Source organism: Pteropus medius, unplaced genomic scaffold, assembly GCF_902729225.1.
Source record: "Pteropus medius unplaced genomic scaffold, Ma_sr-lr_union100, whole genome shotgun sequence".
Taxonomy (NCBI): domain Eukaryota; kingdom Metazoa; phylum Chordata; class Mammalia; order Chiroptera; family Pteropodidae; genus Pteropus; species Pteropus medius.
In genome coordinates this window covers 23,115,613-23,135,065 of record NW_024340849.1, presented here as the reverse complement: position 1 = coordinate 23,135,065, position 19,453 = coordinate 23,115,613, and the positions used below count along the sequence as shown (strand labels likewise).

The 19,453-nt window shown below is 33.9% G+C and overlaps 1 pseudogene; it reads right to left on the bottom strand.

The window, feature by feature from the left end:
* Nucleotides 1-6,735: 6,735 nt before the first annotated feature.
* LOC120591138 (uncharacterized) lies at nt 6,736-6,854 on the bottom strand (annotated as a pseudogene).
* Between the last annotated feature and the right edge of the window lie 12,599 nt (nt 6,855-19,453).

Genomic DNA, 19,453 nt, shown 5'->3' with positions numbered 1-19,453 from the left:
CACATCCTCTTGGCATTGTTAAATTTTATTATTTTTCTAATTGCATGAGATTTAAAATGCCATCTCATTGCAATCTTGATTTATAATTCCCTGATTATGAGTGACATTTATCATATTTTAGCTTGTTTACTGGTCACGTGTGTTCCTTCTTGAAATATTTGTTTGTTTTGTTTCTTTAAAAATTAGGTTATTGGCATTTTCATTTTTATTTGTTAGATCTTTTCTACATTTTTATACTAATCCTTTGTCAGTGATGCAGAATAGAATTTCTAAGGATTTGTATGACAGATTATTTATGACAGTATTGTTGGATAAAAATTCTAGGTTCTAAGATCTTTTCCTTCAATATCTTTAAAAACTATATAACATCTTGCATCTACTGTAATTTTTAAAATGTCTTTCCCTTTGACTATGATCTGTTATTTCTCTAAGCTTCTGAAATTCTCTTGACAACTATGGTATTCTTATATTGTGTTATGTCTAAGTGCCTCTCTTCATTGGCATTTTATAGGCACTTTAAATCTAAGGTCTTTCATCTTTCTTTTCTTTTTTTTTTAATTTACCTCTTATTTACTCAAGCATTTCTTCTTCATTTTTATTTTTCTTCCTCTCTGAGACTAGCGGCATGCCATCATATTTATTTATTTTTTTCTGTATATTTTAGCCATGTTTCTCTACCTATTTCTTTATTCTTTATATATAATATATAATCTTTATATTGATTACATACATAATGTTGAATTGTTTTGAAATATACATATATATATTTTGGGGGGTGAATTTTTTTAAACTGATCTTCCTTCTTGCTAATTAATTCCTTGAATGTATCTCATCTTTTCTTTTTATAAATTTATTTTAGTTATTATATATTTAATATATTTCTATTAGGCTCTTTTATGCTCTTTTGAGTTTATTTTACATTGCTAATCTAAACACTGGAAAACTTCCCAAATCTCTAAATGAGATATAAATGATTGAATCAAAACACTAGGTTGTAATCCAATTTTACTCTTAACTCTTCAAGTTAAGACTTCAAAGGTATATTTAAAAGTAAGACACAAATTAACTTCTAATTTGTAGGATATGTGGGCTAGTAGATTTTGGCAAAAGGTACACTGTAATTTCTTGACTAATCTCTAAGCTGTCAAAGATCTTTCCAAGAGGCATAGCATAGCATGAGATACTTGGTACTACAGTTTTAAAGGCTGCAAATGAATGGTCTGATCACAGGGCTAGAACAGTGCCTGACACACACAGCAGGCATTCAGTAAATATTTGCTTAATAAATCAATGAATAGGCACCGTGTGAAAATAACACAATTTAGTTCTTTCCACTTTAATTAGAGTAAAAAACTTTTATATGAAAAAAAAAAAAAACCCAAATCTTGTGTCTGATTTGCCCACTACTTTCTAAAGCTGTGTGAGAAGGTCATAGAGAATAATATTCACTTCACTCTGAGATTCTACAGACTATGCTTTAAGAAGGTAATGAGGTGAAGAATGTCCCCATTACATTGTTTCACTGAAAATGCTCCACTGTCTATAGACTTTTAGCCACCTTCAAAAAAAAAAAAAATTGACTTTCTTTTCTGAAGCAGTTGGAGGAAAGATTGAAATAAGGAAAAAAGCGGGGAAAGTTAAAATATATGACTTGCTATACAGAAAAGTGGAAAGAGTCCAGGTTCCTTGATCAGACACCAAGAAATAACTAAGATGCAAGAATTTAAAAGAAATACCTATGAGAGAAAAATGAGAAGGGAACAATGGAAGGCTGGCAGACCTGTCAGATCATGATGTAAGTTTGACTCTGAGTGAAGAAAAGAGAGAAAGAAGGTTGGATATAAGCATCCTAGACCACCCTGCAATCTAAGGAATGCTTGACAAGGCCTCCAAAGAATCCTCAGGCCAAAGACAGCATAGAGGAGCATGTGTTTTCTAGGAATAGGTCTGCCACAGAATCAATGCTGAACTCAGTCACTGGCTGGGAACAGCTTGTGAGAGGGACAGCCTCAGTGTAAAAGCAGCTATGGGTATCAGAGCTCAGCAGTTAGGCCCTCAGTCAATTATATACCCCGTGTTTAGAGTTATGTGAAGCCCTTCCTCATAGCTGCCGCCAATCAGAAAGTGTTTGAATTTCGGATTTCTAGCCCATTGACCATGGACATTTTTAAAGTGAAGAATACTGTGATCAGAATGGAATTACAGAAGATGACCTAGGCATCTCAGTTCTTGTGGATAAAGAGAACACAATAAATATAAGCTTTGCCTACAATAAATGATGACCAAAAGGTTATTTTTTTTTAATTTTGATTTGTTTTTTTTATAAAACTTATGCACTTATGTAAAGTTGATGAGTAGTCCCCCAAAAACATAACATCTTTTGATTTCTGAAATCCTGTCATGGATCCAGTATCCTTAGTATTTATAACATCAATTTAGACCTGAGTTAGGGAAGCTTTTTCTATATCAGACCAGAGAGTAACTATTGTAGGTTTGGGAGGCCAGATAGTCAACTCTGCCTTATAGTGTGAAGCACCATAGATAATATGTAAATTAAGAGGTGTGGCTATATTTCAATAAGACTTTATTTGCAAAAGCAGGTGTTTGTCTGGATTTGGCCCACAGGTTGGGCCATCAATTTTTAACATTTCGAGTAATCAGATATATAGTCAATTATATCGGATCATTCTGAAATTCAAGCCAGTATGGTATATTAGGAGTGTCCTATTTAGAGAATTGTAAAAGATAAAATTCAGTAAGTAGCCAAGGCCCAAAGAATCATCATGTTCAATTTGCAAGTATTTGAATTTCATCCATGGGAAGTCATTACTGCATTTTATATGGGGAAATGACATAAACAATCACAGGGACAGTACTGAGGAAGGCGAGGCTGCAGAACTCACACCCAGAGAATAAGAAATTGTGCACACCCAGATTAACACAATACAAAAGCTTAACTCAAAAGGGAATGACTAGGGTTAATTAAGAGGAAGAAGTGTATTAGAAAGCTCTAAAGGGTATAAAATTCTTAGAATGTAGTAAACTTAAATGTCGAAAATATGGAAGGAAAGTTTCATAGATCCAGAGCTTTGTTTAGATTTGAGCCACTGGGTGAATGAATGATAGATAGTGCTCTTCACTAAAAGAGGCAGCATAAAAGGAATACTGATTTAATAGGGTCAGATGAGGGGCTGCTTTGAGGAGTTTAAATTTTCTGTAGGATGTTGAAATAAAAATTTCTAGTAGGCAGTTGGTTGCTGGGATTCTGCACTCAAGAGATAGGTGTGTACAGTAAAGGACAGGGGTTGAGCATGGAACCGGGAACATAATACATAAGGGAAGGATGAAGGAAGAGGGTGTTGAAAAAGACTTGCATAACGTTTCTTTCTCATTACCTTTTTCATCTTTATTTTTCAGGTAGAGGTTTTCCAGGATCTTGTCACTCTTCCCTATTTTTGGTCACTTTACATGTTTTTCTCTTGGTAATTTTACCAATTTTTGCCTTTAGCTCCAAGTTGATAAAATTTCTTTTCAGGAATTTCAGACATTTTCTTTGAAGAAATTCTGACTTATATTTCCAATTGATCATAAATAGGACCAGCTCCAGACAACATAAACTTAAAATGTTTAACTTTCATTTGATTATCTTATCCAGCCAACACCCCCAAATGCTGTACTATCAAGGAAAATAAACACTGCCAACATTTACCCTACGTAGTTCTCTCCGTTTTCGCATGAAGTCAACAAATCTAGAACATTGTCTTTCCTAATATATGTCTTCCTTTCTACTGATATAGTCTATAACTTCACCATTGCTTGTCTTGGACTATTGACCACATATTTGGACTAATTACTCTCCTAATTCCAGTCCATCCTCCAAAATGATCTCACTAAAAAGAAATCTAGCTGTCTTGAACATTTAAAACTATTTATTTCTCAACATATCCAACTCCAACAGCCATGTGTAACATAAAATTTAATAGCACCTGTATGGAGCCTGTTTGAAGAACTATGTTGCCTGCCATTCCAAGAGCTTTGAACAATAATTAAGATCAAAGATGACAGAAAGAGAGAAAGCCTTTCACAAAGATTCCATCATGCTAATTTCCCAAATCTTCTTCCCTCACTGTCATTCTCCTCTTAGTGTATATTATAATTTCTAGATTTATTTGATAGGAGAAAATATAAAGAACTTCTTGGGAGAATTTGCTACTGTAAGGTCACTTTTTCTTATCCATTCCAAATCTCAATCATCTAAATTTGAGATTTTATATTCCATGCATTTTCTTTCCAACATCTTGTTTAACAAATAGACTAGAAAGAACGAGACAAGTAGTTAATATAATAACATATCTGATCATTATTCAAATTCATTTTCTTTAAGGTGAAATTTCGCTTCTCCAAACACTTCACCACACCCAACTAAGGAGGTCACTGTTAATTCTATTTTAATACGGTGTAGTAGTAGTAGTAATAGTAGTAGTAGTAGTAGTAGTAGTAGTAGTAGTAGTAGTAATATGCAAACATTTATGCCAGTTCAAAATGCCTGGCATTGTCTAAAATGCTTTACATTTATTAACTCATCAATTCCCAAAGCCACTGAAGGCGGTAGTTATAATTATTGTCCTTATTTAAAAATGAGGAAACTGAGAAGTTGTAAAATCTAAAAGTCATGCAGTTTATAAGATGTACCTACACAATCTGATTTCAGAGTCCATGTCCTTGTCCACTACCCAGCATTGCTTCTCATAACCATGTACTATACTGAAAATCATGTAATTAACAATTAAAGTGATTTTATTTCTGTTACTCTCATTATTTCTTGAATATGATTCAAAATCACCTGCTTCGAATATAATTAAAGCCTAAATATTTCAGCCTCATATTTTCTTTTCAGCCTCCAAAGTTTTCCTGACTGGGCCTTCGTACATGCTACTCCTATGGACTTAGAGAATTTGTACTTGATTTGACTCTTAAGCTGTTGATAACTACTATCACAACCAGATACATGAAATTCATGTGTATCTGCATTTTCTATAAAACATGAATTTCTATAAAACTCATCATTAGGGTGTTGTCTCAATTAAATTTTCATTTTCAATAACTGGTACTCAAAATGCACAAGTAAATTAGAAAACCAAAAAGCACATTATCAACTTTAATTATTTTAAATCTTAGCTTTTAAGTAGAGCATGTCTGTTTATGCTGTTAATTTATAAATGTTTAATTAAAGAAAATATCACACTTTTGGTCTTTTTGCATGTCTTGTGGTCCCTAACTGCAGAACCATATGACTTTTGATTACATTTCATAAATATTTATGCATGTTCTACCTTTTCCTCTCTCTCTCTCTCTCTCTCTCCCCCTCAACACATAACACATGCGCACACACACACAGCCACACACATGGATAGCATACTTCTTCTGATTACATGAAGAGCATATAGATGCCATCTTTGTCTGCATTTTACTGAGTATTTAGTGTAAAAATCCCTGAGGTAACCTTTCAACATAGGCTGTTTTTAGAGAAAATTTCCTTAGGGAATCCCTTTTCCTATTAACTCCTTCTGCACAATCAGTTTTATTTCAGAAAAAAAAGTGAAGTGTTTCAAATATATATTATTTGTGAATTTATGTCCTTTGTCTACAGAGTAGCAGAGTAGAGAAAATCACTGGGTTGGTTCTAGCACTTTGTAGTTTATCCATCGTATACTTATGGTTTATTCCAAACTACATGGTTTATTCCATGTACTTCCTAATTTAATTTATGAGTATTGAACATCTTCTGCACACTGAATCTGTCTTCAGGAAGTTTGCAATCTTGACACTGACATAGTCATTAGTTCAGCAGTGTATCCAATACACAGGTATTTATTGTGTGTCTACAATATGCCTTGCGTTTTCTACCCACATAAAGGATGAACTATACCAAAGATTAGAAGACTTCTGAGAAGGTCATATATTGTGAGGGAGGATGAGTTCAATACAGTGTGTTGTAATTGTAGAGCGGTGAGACCCTGCTGTAAGAGTGTGGGTGGAAAAAAAGAAACAATCTCACAAACAAAGTTAGAACTAAAAGGTTGAATCCTTATGCATATATCTTCGGAGAACTAACTCAACTTTCTTGAGCCCAGGTAAATGCATCCGGAAAGAGATGAGATTTTACCTACCAGAGATCATACAAATTCTCTTATGGATTTAAAATACGAATTCCACAAATTTATGAGAAATAAAGAAATACAGTGATGGGCCAAATAATAACATTTTGGTCAGCGATAGGCGACAGGTATGACCGTAGTCCCATGAGATTATAATGGAGATGAAAAATTCCTATTGTCTAAAGACACTGTAGCTGTTATAATGTTGTAGTGCAATGCATTACTCACGTGTTTGTGGTGATTCTGGCATAATCAGACCCTACTGTCAGTCGTGTAACAGTAGAGCACATATAATTATGTACAGTACTTGATACTTGATGATAATAAACAACTATGTCACTGGTTTATATATTTACTCTACTATACATTTTGTTATTATTTTAGAGTGTACTCTTTCTACTTATAAAAAAAAGTTTGCTATGAAACAGTATGCTGTGTTATGTTGGCTTCATGCAAATTGTTTACCATGTCTCTCTATTTTTTTTTTTTTAAGCAAGACAATCCTTGGTTGACCTCACAGATTGCAAGAAACTTGTCAGCTTACAATCTCTTAATTATTTATTTATTTTATTTTTTACGCATATAGCACCTGGTCTTCCTGGGTGGTCTCCCATCCACATGCTAACCAGGCCCGACCTTGCTTAGCTTCCAAGATCCAATGGGATAGGGCTTGTTCAGGATGGCATGACCGTATACTTACCATATCTCTTGATTGCAACATTTTCTCTTGAACTTGATTTAACCTCACTGACACCTAGAGCAACTTCCAGTCTTATAAGCTCCATTCATGGTAAGTGCCCTATACAGGGATACTATTTTTAATTTTTTATACCATATTTTTACTGTACTTTTTCTATGTTTAGATATGTTTAGATACACAAATATCACTGTGTTACAATTGCCTACAGTATTCAATACAGTAACTTGTATCCTAGGAGCAATAGGCAGTACCATATAGCCTAGGAGTGTAATAGACTATAACATCTAGGTTTGTGTAAGTGCACTCTATTATGTTTTCACAATGACAAAATCACCTAATGATACATTTCTTAGAATGTATCCCCATCATTAAGCAGCAAATGAATGTAAATTTATGGAAAATCATGGGTAAGATTGTCTTTGAGGCTTAAGAGTTGAAAAGAGAACCCAGAACTAGACTCTAGAGATCTTCAGATACCGAACTAGGGAATTTATACCTTATGTATATATCACAGGTCACCAGTTTCAACATGCCTCCATTATTAACAATGGAGTACACTCTTTATTATGTGAATATTTATTCATTTTTAAATTACATACACGTGGAACAAATACATTTAATCTTACATATACTTCTCCAGAGTCTATATAAACGGAGAGTACTTTCTAACTCATTTTATAATCTTGATACCTAAATGTCTCAAGGGAAACTATGGATCATTTTGATCAAGAATATAAATGAGAAAATTTTAAACAAAATGTTAATGAACTGAATCTAGCAATACATTTTACAGGATGATAAAGTTGAATTAAACCCAGAAATCTAAATTTAGTTTAACATTAAGAAAAGCAAATTATATAATTCACCACATTAAAGGATTAAAAGAGAGAAGCTATATCTGCAAGTCTATAGGGAAAGAAAAAATATTTTATAAAATTTAACAACCCACTGATGATTAAAAAGACAAACAAACTCTTTTTTGGCAAATTAGGAAAGGAAGAGACATTTTTTTAAATCCTATGAAAAGTATCTATAAAACTGCCCAAAGCAAACCTCATAATAAATGGTAAAGTATTTTCTTTATAATTAGGAGCCAGAGTGTGCAATATATCTTCATTTATTCAATAATATACTAGAGATCTTGGCTAGTGATCTATGGCAAGAATAATGTATAGAGAAGTATGATTATTGAAAAGAAAGACATTAAATGGTTATTATTCTTGAGAGACAAATTGTGTATGTAAAACTTCGGCAGAATTGTGTTAGACTAGATTATTCTGTGATAACAAAGAACCACACAATTTTGGAACCTTAAAAACAAAAATGCGTATTTTATTCACAATACATGTTTTACAAGGGTAAGCAAAGAAGTGCTTATTCCATTCTCTCAGGGACCCCAGCTGATGGTGACCCAATCGAGAAACAAGCTTCCATACATGCTTTTCAAGATACTCCTGTCATAAGAGTGGGAATCAAAATTGAAGTTGATCACCAGCAATTATATCTTTTCCGTCCAGAAGTGGCAAGAGCCATTTGCACTCACATTTTATTTAATTGGCCAAGGCAAGTCAAGAATGTGCCTAACCTCAAATGTTGGGGGAGAGCAGAACCCTACCATGTTTCCAGTTTGAAGAGACTGGAAGATTTGTGATGGTTAGCATTAGAATCTTCAGGTCAAATATGATGACTAATAAGAGTGTTTAACAATATTTGATGATTTTATATACATAGCAATTATGTGTGTGTGTGTGTGTGTGTGTGTAGCAATTGCACATTTACTAGCAACAAATAGAAAATTTAATTTTAAAATGCTCATTTAATAGTGTATATAAAATACACAGTTTCAGAAATAAATCTAACCGAAGATGCAAGGCTGGAATAGACAAAACTATAACATTTCTTTAAAATAAATTAAAGATTTATATAAATAGAGGGATATAATATGCCACCAGGAGTCTATGCATCTGTAGATTTAATGCTATATCAGTCCATCTATATTGGTCCTTATGTTTGTTGGTCTTCAAAAAATCTAAGAAATTGATTCAAAATTTATAGGAGTGAAGAACAAACACTCCTTGAGAAAATCAGACTGATAGTATGATTTGTCTTATCAAATAAAGAATTAATAGAGCATGAGATTAGCACTTAGACCAGACCTACAGAATAGAGCCTAAAAAAAGATCCACATATATATATGGAAATTTCACCTATAAAGTTGCTGAACCGGTATTGGAGAACATTGAGAAAAATATGGATTTCATCATAAACGATAACGAAATAAGTTATCTATTTAATAAACAAATTAAAATTTAATGCCTACCTTACACCAAAGAGCCCTGTTCATGCCTGGACCTTGAATTATAAGACCCACCAATCTCTATCATTCATTCTTTCTTCTTCATTACTCTCTTCTCCTAGGTCATAGAATCTTCATTAATTTGGTGAACAGGGTAGCTTTTTTCCTGGAATTGACAAATCAAGAGTTTTTAAAATTCTATTGCTTATGCTGTTAATTTTAAAAGTTTATTTGGGAAAAAAATCATCTTTAGTCTTTTCTGGATCTGCAGTTAAATCCATGCCTAGACATAGGAGGAAGAAAACCATCCAGAAGTCTATTACTACAGTATGGAGTAGTCCACAAAAAATAAAATAAAATAAAACATATTGGTTACTACACACCCACAAGAAACTGGAGACATAAGCACACTGCAAAACTATTGTAATTTCCCATTGTGAGGCATCAGGTTCCTGCCTTGGAGTGGGAGTATTTGAAACAGGCAAGAATATACACATTCAAAAAATATTATGAAGCAAAGATTGCAGCAATGTAATGTAATGGGGAAATAAACAAGATTTTGAATGTTGGTTTCTGGTAGACTCACACCATTCGTGATGAAAACAGATCAAGGGTAGTCATAAAGGGAAGTAAGTTTAATGGTAAAAGTGATGTTAAGTGTTAGAAATCAATATTAAATGCAATCACGAACATCCAACAAGTCTTTAGAAAGGTAGGGTTGAAACCCAGGGTTGAAGTTGAGATTCAAAATGAAAATCCATGAAGAAGTACTGATTTACTTGATATGTTCAGTAAATATCAACCAATCTCAGCAATATACATGGGCCAAGACGACTGATTGAATTTACTGACTAACAAATCCTGTTTTTTATGGAATCTTTTCTTATCAACAGTGAGGATTATTTACAGACTAAATCAAACAGCACTATTCCATTTCTTTTTTAAAAAATTAAAAAGAAAATGCAGTTTGGTTGCCTCAGAGGTGGTATCAGACTAGGCATGGAGATTTTTTCAAGTTCATTCATGGTGGAGGTCTGAAAATAAATAGTAGTCATGATGAAATAGCACTTATGGTATTTAAACATTATGATTATTAATAAAAAATGAGAGCTATGTCTTTTTTATTTATTAGAATTCCATCAGAGCCTACCTCTGAATAACTTATGTTGCTGTTTAAAGTAAACTTAAACTGAGTATTTATCCAAAGGAAACAAGAACACTAATAGGAAAAGATATATGCACCACTATGTTCATTGCAGCATTATTTATAATAGCCAAGATATGGAAGCAACTCAAGTGTCTATTGATAGTTGAATTGATAAAGAAAATGTGATGTACATACATACATACATACATACATACATACATACATACATACATACATACATTTACATACCATAGAATATTATATGGCAATAAAAATAATAAAATCATGCCTTTTGGGACAACATGGATGGATCTAGAGAGTATTATGCTAAATGAAATAAGTCAGGCAGAGAAAGACAAATAAAGTATGGTTTCATTTATACGTGGAAACTAAAAACCCAAAACAGACAAAACAAAAACAGTCCCATAGAAACAGAGACCAAAGGATTGGTTACCAGTTGGGAGGGTGTGGGGAAACGAGTGAAAACAGGAGGGAAATATAGTCAATAATATTGTGATACATTTGCACAGTGACAGAGGATTACTAGAATTAGTGGGATGGTCGCATTGTAAGGTATAAAAATGTTGAATCACTGTATTGTATACATGTAACTAATATAATCAATATGATACTGTATACCAATTATATTTAAATTAAAAAAAATTGAAAAGAAAACCTAAATGCAAGACTTTTCATCTACACAACTGCAGCAAAAACCACAGAAGAGCAGAGAGAGTCAGACCTGCAGGAGTGGGAGCAGGGAGAGAACATTGTGAAGGAGGATCACAGGGTAGGGAGTTGGCAAATGCTATAAGAAAAAGAATTATGAAATTCCTTCTAAGGTACTTAGGTATGCATGTAGGTTTGAATTATGCCATTAAATGTACAGATTTGTACTTACGTGGGCTTAAATCGTAAGTGGAAAAAAATTATTTTAATTGAGCTATTTAGAAAACACCTCCAGCAAAATCAAAAGTAAACTGTGTGGTGCATTCATTACACTTTCTAGGGCACTGTATTTTAGCAAATGCATTTTACCTTTATGATAATTATCAAACACTTATGTTTTATGGATAAAGCCCTATAGCATAATGCTCAGTCTACTTTGCATAACTATGATGATTTGCACCTCTTCTTAAAACAGCATAAATGTTTTTGTCCTTTTGCAATTGATCTTGTTCCCTGGTGGCTGGCTCAAAATATTGGGCCTGCATCCAAAGTATTGCTGCAGAATATGAGTCATTTGATAACAATAATTTTTAAAATTGTGCATTTTCTTTGATTTTTGTTTTTTTTCCTACTTTCTTGCTTCAATAACTGAATATTTCTTTAGCTAGCTTTCAGTTAATTAAAAAGCCTGTAGCAGAGTACTGGATGTGCCCACAAGAAAACCTCTAGCAAGTGCAGATGGCACCACCTCTGCACTCAGAAGCAGAAAAGTAGTTCTCTGAAACAGCTGTGGGCTGGGAGGCTCTGGGTGGGCTCTGCCTTCTGGCATGCGAATAAGAAGAGTGAATCTGATTTGAATCTCCAGTGCTCAGATCAATTAATGCTATGGTAAACAGCTTTCCAGCTGTAGGAGTGTTCAAAATCTCCTCTCTGTAGCCATAATTTTTTAGTTGAAGTCATGTGCTACTTGGAATAATGTATGTACCACATATTGCCCAGAAAGCTGTAGCTACATATATGTGGGTATAGAGGACGTAGATACTGGAGGAAGAAGAAGCAATGGTATCCCAGATGTTTTCTAAGAGCTCCCACTTGATCTCTATAATACCTTAAAATGTAGGGTTGTATCTTTATGCATTTTTCTCTCCAGTTGCTCATATACTAGAATTAGGCAAGGTTTGAGCATACATAGCTTAATTGCAACCAGCTTCTATCTTACCATATTGTATAAGCAATAAATATCGATTGAATGTAAATGTATTCAATGTAGTCCCCCACCCTCAGTTCTAAGCATAAAGAATCAAATTACTAAGGGGCAGAGTTCAGTTTCCTTATTGTGAGCATAAGGAATCTAGCTATAAAAGCAAGTAGAAATCAATGACACCATGATATTCTCAAGGGCTTGTTAGAGGAAGACATGTCTCAGCCCAATCAAAGAATGCATAACAGTTTGAGGTAGTCTCCACACACCAGTGATTGAATCACCTATTTGGATATTAATTTTAAATTAGTGACAAATCATATTATAATTCGGAGGAGATTGTTCTTGTGATGATTTCATCACTATATAGGCTTGTTACCACTCCACCCTAGAAATCAGGCAATGAACAATTACTGTATTAACAGAGAATAAGATGAAATGAGATGGTCCCAAATATGGGACCAAGAGCCATTCCCAATTACCTTCTGTGCTCGTCCTTAACACTCTATGTAATCTAGCTAGATTTGTTATTCTAGTTATTATGTGTTGAGCAAAGGATGCGGGGAAGGGTGAAGTTCTTATCTTACAGAGCATGGTTTAAATACACACTGTATAATAAATAATTAAGAAATTAATAGCAGCAAAATGTATTCATATCTAAAAGAACCATCTTCTGCTGACAGAGTTTATTATACTTCATTTAGGAGCCAACACAGTATTTATCTATCACTATAATAAGAAAACTACAACAGCTTTTGTACCTAATTACAATTATGTTACTTTTTATTCAAGAACCAAAACCAAATTTTGTTTTTAAAATGCCTTTATTTTTACTGCCTAAATTAGGAATGCCTTATGATACAAGTTACTATGTCAAGATTTAGAATGGAAATGCAATCAGGATTTGGATAACAAATGAGCAAAAACACATGAACTTTACAGTTGTTAGCAGAAAGCACCTTACTGAAGCCTGGATGCTCATCTCATTTATATGTTATATTACAACTTTGTATTTAAGAGACTTAAATAAGAGGTGAAAAATCCATGAGCCATTTAAGATATAAGCAAATTAAGTAACTAATGTCCAAGAAATGTTTCGTACATGTGGGTATAATAAAGCTACCCAGGAAATGCCACTATAAAAGTTACCATTTATCTTGAATCAAACAAAAATTTCCTTAGCAAGAAGATCATACTATAATTCTTTTTTCTGAATGAACAAATAGTTTTAAAAAGATGTCGCCATAAGAAGAGATGAAATACTGCCATTTGCGACAACATGGATGGACCTCGATATAATCATGCTAAGCAAAATAAGCCAGACAGAAAAAGTTGAAAATCACATGACATCACTTATTTGTGGGATATAAACCTAAAAGCAACAAATGAACAAGACAAACAAACAGACTCATGGACATGGACTATAGACTAGTAGTTACTAGAGGGTAGGAGGTAGGGGGAGGAGGGAGGTAGACGGGTAAAGGGGGTCAAATATGTGGTAACAGAAAAAAATCTAACTGTGGGAGGTGAATGCACAGTGTAAATATGTATATGCCTTACTGTTAAAATGTACAACTGAAACTTATTGGATTTTGTTAACCAATATCACCATAAAATAAACAAACAAACAAACAAACAAATAAAAAAGACATTGTATATTCCAATGGGGTGTTAAATAAGAATTTTCTTAGTGATTTTCTTTACCATTTGGAACAAATTTTCTCAATGGCAATTCGAGGTTCTGTAGCAAATATCCTTATTTTCCTTTTATATTCAAAGTAGACTGACTCCCTGGCTAGATGTACTTCCAAACAATTATTAGGTTAGTAAGTCAAGTCTTACAATTGTAAGTCTGGCTCATACATGTTTTCCGATTTTTTAAAGTTTGTTATGATTATATTAATTTAGATTCGTAGAAATAAAAGCATAATGGTCAATCCTGAGATAATACATTTATGAATAGATTTTATTTTCAAATCCTAAAAGTTTCTAATGATATTTAAAGCTAAATCTATTCATTAAAATTAGATGCATATTCTGCATTAATGATTAACAAATTTCCCTGGGTTATCTATGTTCAGAACTCATTGTCAGAATGCTGACATCATGGCCATGCCTTTTCAGGCAAAAGGAGGGATTCCTAAAAACTAGCAGTGTTCTGGTGCATAAAATTTGCCCTTGACAAGTGGGTGCTCACTGTGGGAGGGCGAGAGTATAGGGAGATGACCAGGGCACAAGGGAGAAGTTGAAGACGAAAACACTAACTCATAAAGCTTCTGGAGCTGGAGGAAAGAATTAAACATGTTTTCAGATTCTACATTAAAAACCAAGTATAGATATTAATTTTAACAGGGGGGTTTCTAGTACAATTTCCAAACTAGCTCAAAGCAGATCAGAGTAATGACAACTGGCAAGGATCCTTAATCTTGCTTCAGTGTGTGTGTGTGTGTGTGTGTGTGTGTGTGTGTGCGTGTGTGTGTGTGTGTGTGTGTGTGTGTGTTGAGAGAGAGAAAGAATTCCGAGCTTTGATTAGCTTTACAAAGAGAACTGCTACCACCCTCACCACCATATACCTCTAAATGGTGTACGGATCATTGTCTAAAAAGAGAACACTTCTTTTTTGATATAATAAGGAGAGCATAGCTGGAGTCAGACAGAACTTGCTTTGCCGCTGATTCCACTGTTTGTTAGTGCTAGAAAACTGAGCTAATCACTTTAGCTCAGAGTCTCTAGTGCAGAGACTGCTAGCACCTAGGATGTCTGTGAGTATTACAATAAAAGGAGCATGTACCTTCCTCAGGCTGAGGCAAGCCCATGGCAAGCACAAGATGGGGTTCAGTCCTTGTGGCTCTGTGACTTTGTGTAGGATACAACATACATGCTCCTTATTAAAAACACAGAAATAATTTATTCAAAACACCTTCTCTAATTGAGTGTGGGCTCAGTCTTAAGCACTGAGGAGGCATATGTTAACAAAGCACACACACAAAAAACCCTTGCTCTCTTGGATCTTATACTCTGGGTTATGGTAGTTGGTTAAGGGGTGGAGTGGCAGAGAGATGATAGTTAATGAAATATAACATTTAAAGGATGTCCTGAAAAATTAAAGAGAAGAGAGAGAGAGAAAGAGAGAGAGAGAGAATCTATATAATTGATTGACATTTTCTTTGTCATATAATAGGGACTTAGATGGGGTTTTATATTTTGAAATTGTAATATGGAATGTTATTGGAAAAAAGTGTTTCAATTCTAGGAAGTTCAAAGTATTCTCATATGTCACTACATTGCAAGTAGTTTTCCAATCATTAAAAGGCACCCTGCCTTAAATCATAGCCTACAAACAATTCAAAATGACAGTTTTTACCCTTCATGCTTACTTCAAAGTGCCCAAGAAAAGATCTGAGTGTCTGGAGTTAGCTAGCCCCACCATAGAAAATAGGATTCTATATCTGTGTACACAAAGGAGGAAAGGACTCAGATTCTAAAAAGTTCCTTTCTTAAGTCCCATTGACAGCACATCCAGGCTGGTAGACAAAGGTTTAATGTCTTCTGGGATAAGCAATCTCCGTGACAAACCATTTGTCTTCCTAGTAAGCCAAGGAGATATTTAATAGAGCTGTCAATCATTTCTGGAAGAGAAGAGAAAAAAAAAAAAGAGAAGTGGATGAGAAAAAGAACTTGTTCACTTTGCCCTGAAACCATTATGTTCTCTTCGAGACTGAAATTCTAGCCCTGCTATATGATACAGATTTGCCTGCTAGCAACTTCTACAGGCTGAGATGACTACTCATTTCTTACTTTTCAAAACAAAAAAGTAGATGAGATAGTCATTACTTCTATTTCCATTTTTCCTGGAAGCTCTTGAAAAAGAAATCCTCCTTGGAGACTCATATAGGGTTAATTAAGCTACGAACTTTGCTATATTGCCGAGCTACAACTGGAAAAAAAGAAAACAAGAAAAAAATATATCTGTCCCATTACAGTGCTAGCTTCTATCTTGGAGCTTTAAGTGTAACTTGACCCCTCCCTGGGAAGGAAACGAACATTACTGCACTTATCCTGGCACATTTAAGGTGGAGATATTCTGTTCACAAAATGAGGCTTCGTAACTATTTCCATTTGCTGTCCAAATCCCAGAGTAACAATAAAATTATGATTATAGATGTGCATGGGTCATTCTGCTGACACTCTGACTTCCCAGCATAGCTGGCTGCGTATTTTCCCTGCATAGTAATAAGATCCCCACTTGCATCTACTAGCGCAAATATATCTTTTTTAAAGCAGAATTTTCTATTTCTGTCATAACCATTATTATTTTGTAATGTCTTTAAAACCTTCTAAAACCTGTCTGTATAAGCTCTTCTCTGACTGTTTATTCAGTTAATTAACAAACAAACAAACAAACAACAAAAAAACACCTACCTATCCGTTACCTACTATATGCAAGACACCATGGAAGATAAATGAATAAACATGATATCTAGCCTAGAAAAACTTTTAACCTTTTCTTTTTTGTTCAACATTTTAGAGTTTTGCCAAAATTCTAATTGTCTATTGCTCACAAGAGGTGAAGTACAATCTGATATCAGACTTGTGAAAACATATGGTGACATTTTTCTATTTTCTCATAAAGCATTTCATTGCAGTTATACTTTTATAAATCAGAAAATTAATTGACTATTTAAACTACATTATTTTGCTATGGCTTGTCTATTATTTGGACACAGCAAACCATCTAAATTTCTCATGGGAGCTTTAATTTTTCAACCACATGTGCGAAGCCATGTACAAAGTTAAATCTTCTGTTTGCTGTTAGTTTATTTGAAAGCTATAAATGTTTAACTTCCTAAATAAAGATTTGCTTATTTACTCAACAACATATATTGAGGCTTTATAATATGTTAGGAAGCTTGCTAGGGGCTGCAGATACAAAGACGTTAAACCTTTAAGGAAGTTTCATAGTGTGTGTGTTGAGAGCATTTTTTTTCTTGAGATCAAGTTAAAATATAGATAAATCATTTACAGTAAGCACGTGTTAGACTTTATTTCAAAACTCTTTATGAAATGGCCCTAATTACTCTTTGAATTCCTACTTCCACCTATAAACATTTACATACCTTATGCTTCACTCAGATTCAGCCACTTCCCATTCTCTGCTCTCGCCATATGGTCCCACCTTGTACTTGTGTTTTCTATCTTCCCTAACAATGGCCTTTCCCTTTTCCAGCATCTGTAGTTCCTTATTCATCCATCTATCAAAGTCCTTCTGCGATTCTCCTCCTCTATAATATTTTACAAAGCAATTTTGTTGGAAAGAATCTTCACCCCATGTAATTGTTCATAGTACTTGGTCTGAAGCTCTTATGACAATATCCACTTCAATCATTTAGTAGCCTTATTCATACTTGTTGTCATCTCTACTAGATGATATAGTCTCTCAATGAGGAATGATATCTGAACCATTCGGAATAGCTCCTTGATTTGGGAAGTACTCAATAAATATTTCCTGAAGGAATTGATGATACAATGTGCAATCAAAACAGGACTTCTCAAACCTTAGTGTGCATTAAGAATCACCTGGAGAGACTGTTAAAACAAAGATTTCAGAGCCCCACATAGATTCAAATTCAGTAGGTCTAGAGTGGGCTGCAATATGCTGATAATGCAAGTCTATGAGACATTGAGTAAGGCATCCCCTACACCCACACACAATATTTGGGATAGAATTAGCTTCATAACATTTTTCTTGAGGAGGAGGATAGAAACTATATAGACTAGCCACATCTTAGTAACAACTTATTTTAGGAAGGATAACAGCAAAAATAAAAGCATGGAGATGGAAGAAATAAAATATTTGCTTTATTGTATGTAATGTGGTGCTCTCTGGGAAGCACGTAGAAGGATAAAATAGTCTTCTCCTTACACATGTAGGGGAAGCAAAATTTAAGTTTCTCAGCTTGGCCTGAGAATTAAACTGACATAAGAAAAATTTAGAGGAGAAAAGCATACTGACTTATATGCTTTACGTGACATGGGAGCCGTCGTGAAGAAATGAAGAATCAAATACGTGCCAAAACCTAAATGTTTTTTATATTAGAGTGAACAAAAAGAAGTAGTAGTGAAAAAGTCACAAAACTATATGGAGAGGCTAAAGAAAGATAAAAACTATTTTAACAAGGTCTGCTTGTACAGAATTTTTTCAGCTTTGACTCCTCATAAAAGAATGTTACTTTTTTCCAAGGACAAAATAACCTTGTAATCAGGATACTGTATCATTAAAAAAGGAGAAAACACTACAGCATGAAGAGGTTTACAAATAACTGAAGTATGCAAGTTGTGACAGAATTAACAAACAACTGGAAATGGGGTTGGCTTTTTTAGATGGAGCTTTTATCTCCTGTTTTCAGGAACAAAAGGGAATACCCATAAAATAGTCTTGGTGCATCTTCTGGTTTTCCAGTAATGTTAACTCAAGATAATCTTTATGCCAAAATGGCATATTTTGGGGTGACGTATTCTGCCACCCTTCACATACTTTTGTTATTGTATAAATTCTTCACCATTGCCATTATTATTATTATTATTATTATTATTGCCATTATTATATATTATTCTTGCCATTCTGAACCTGTCCAAAGGATATTAATACACTGTGTTAATTATCGAGAATACAAGAAAGAGTAAGTAGTAATTACATATTATGTTACATACTATGATGTAACAGAAAATAAATTTAAAATGTTAAACACCATTTTAGAAAAAAAGGAATGAATCAGATATACAGAAATACATTGAATAATTGAAAAGATATATATTCAGTTCTCACATAAATTGTCATAAAGTTGATCTTCATGATAACCGGGCTGAAATTATTCATGCTTTTTTATAATAAGTGAGCAAAGATGGCTGATGTCTGAGGAATAGAAAGTAACTTAAAGATCAAATAGATTTCCTAAGCTCACAAAAATCATTGTTTAATTATTGGTTGAAGTTAGGAAGGAAAGAAGCAGGAAGTTGTTTTTCTTCACAAAGATGCCATTGACATTGAAACATGATGAATAAGTAAAGGGCAAAAGAGAGAATGACCTAGGAGACCAATATACTGTTAATGAGTGCTGTGTGTGCATTCTCTCCAACAGCCTTTTAGCATTTACACTGACAGCCTTTATTAATGAATGGAGTGCTATTTACCTTTGAAGCCATTGTGATGCCGTACCCATGGCCAGAACATAATTCATTTGTTATAAGGTTCATTGCATTTATATGTTCAAAAGCTTGTTAT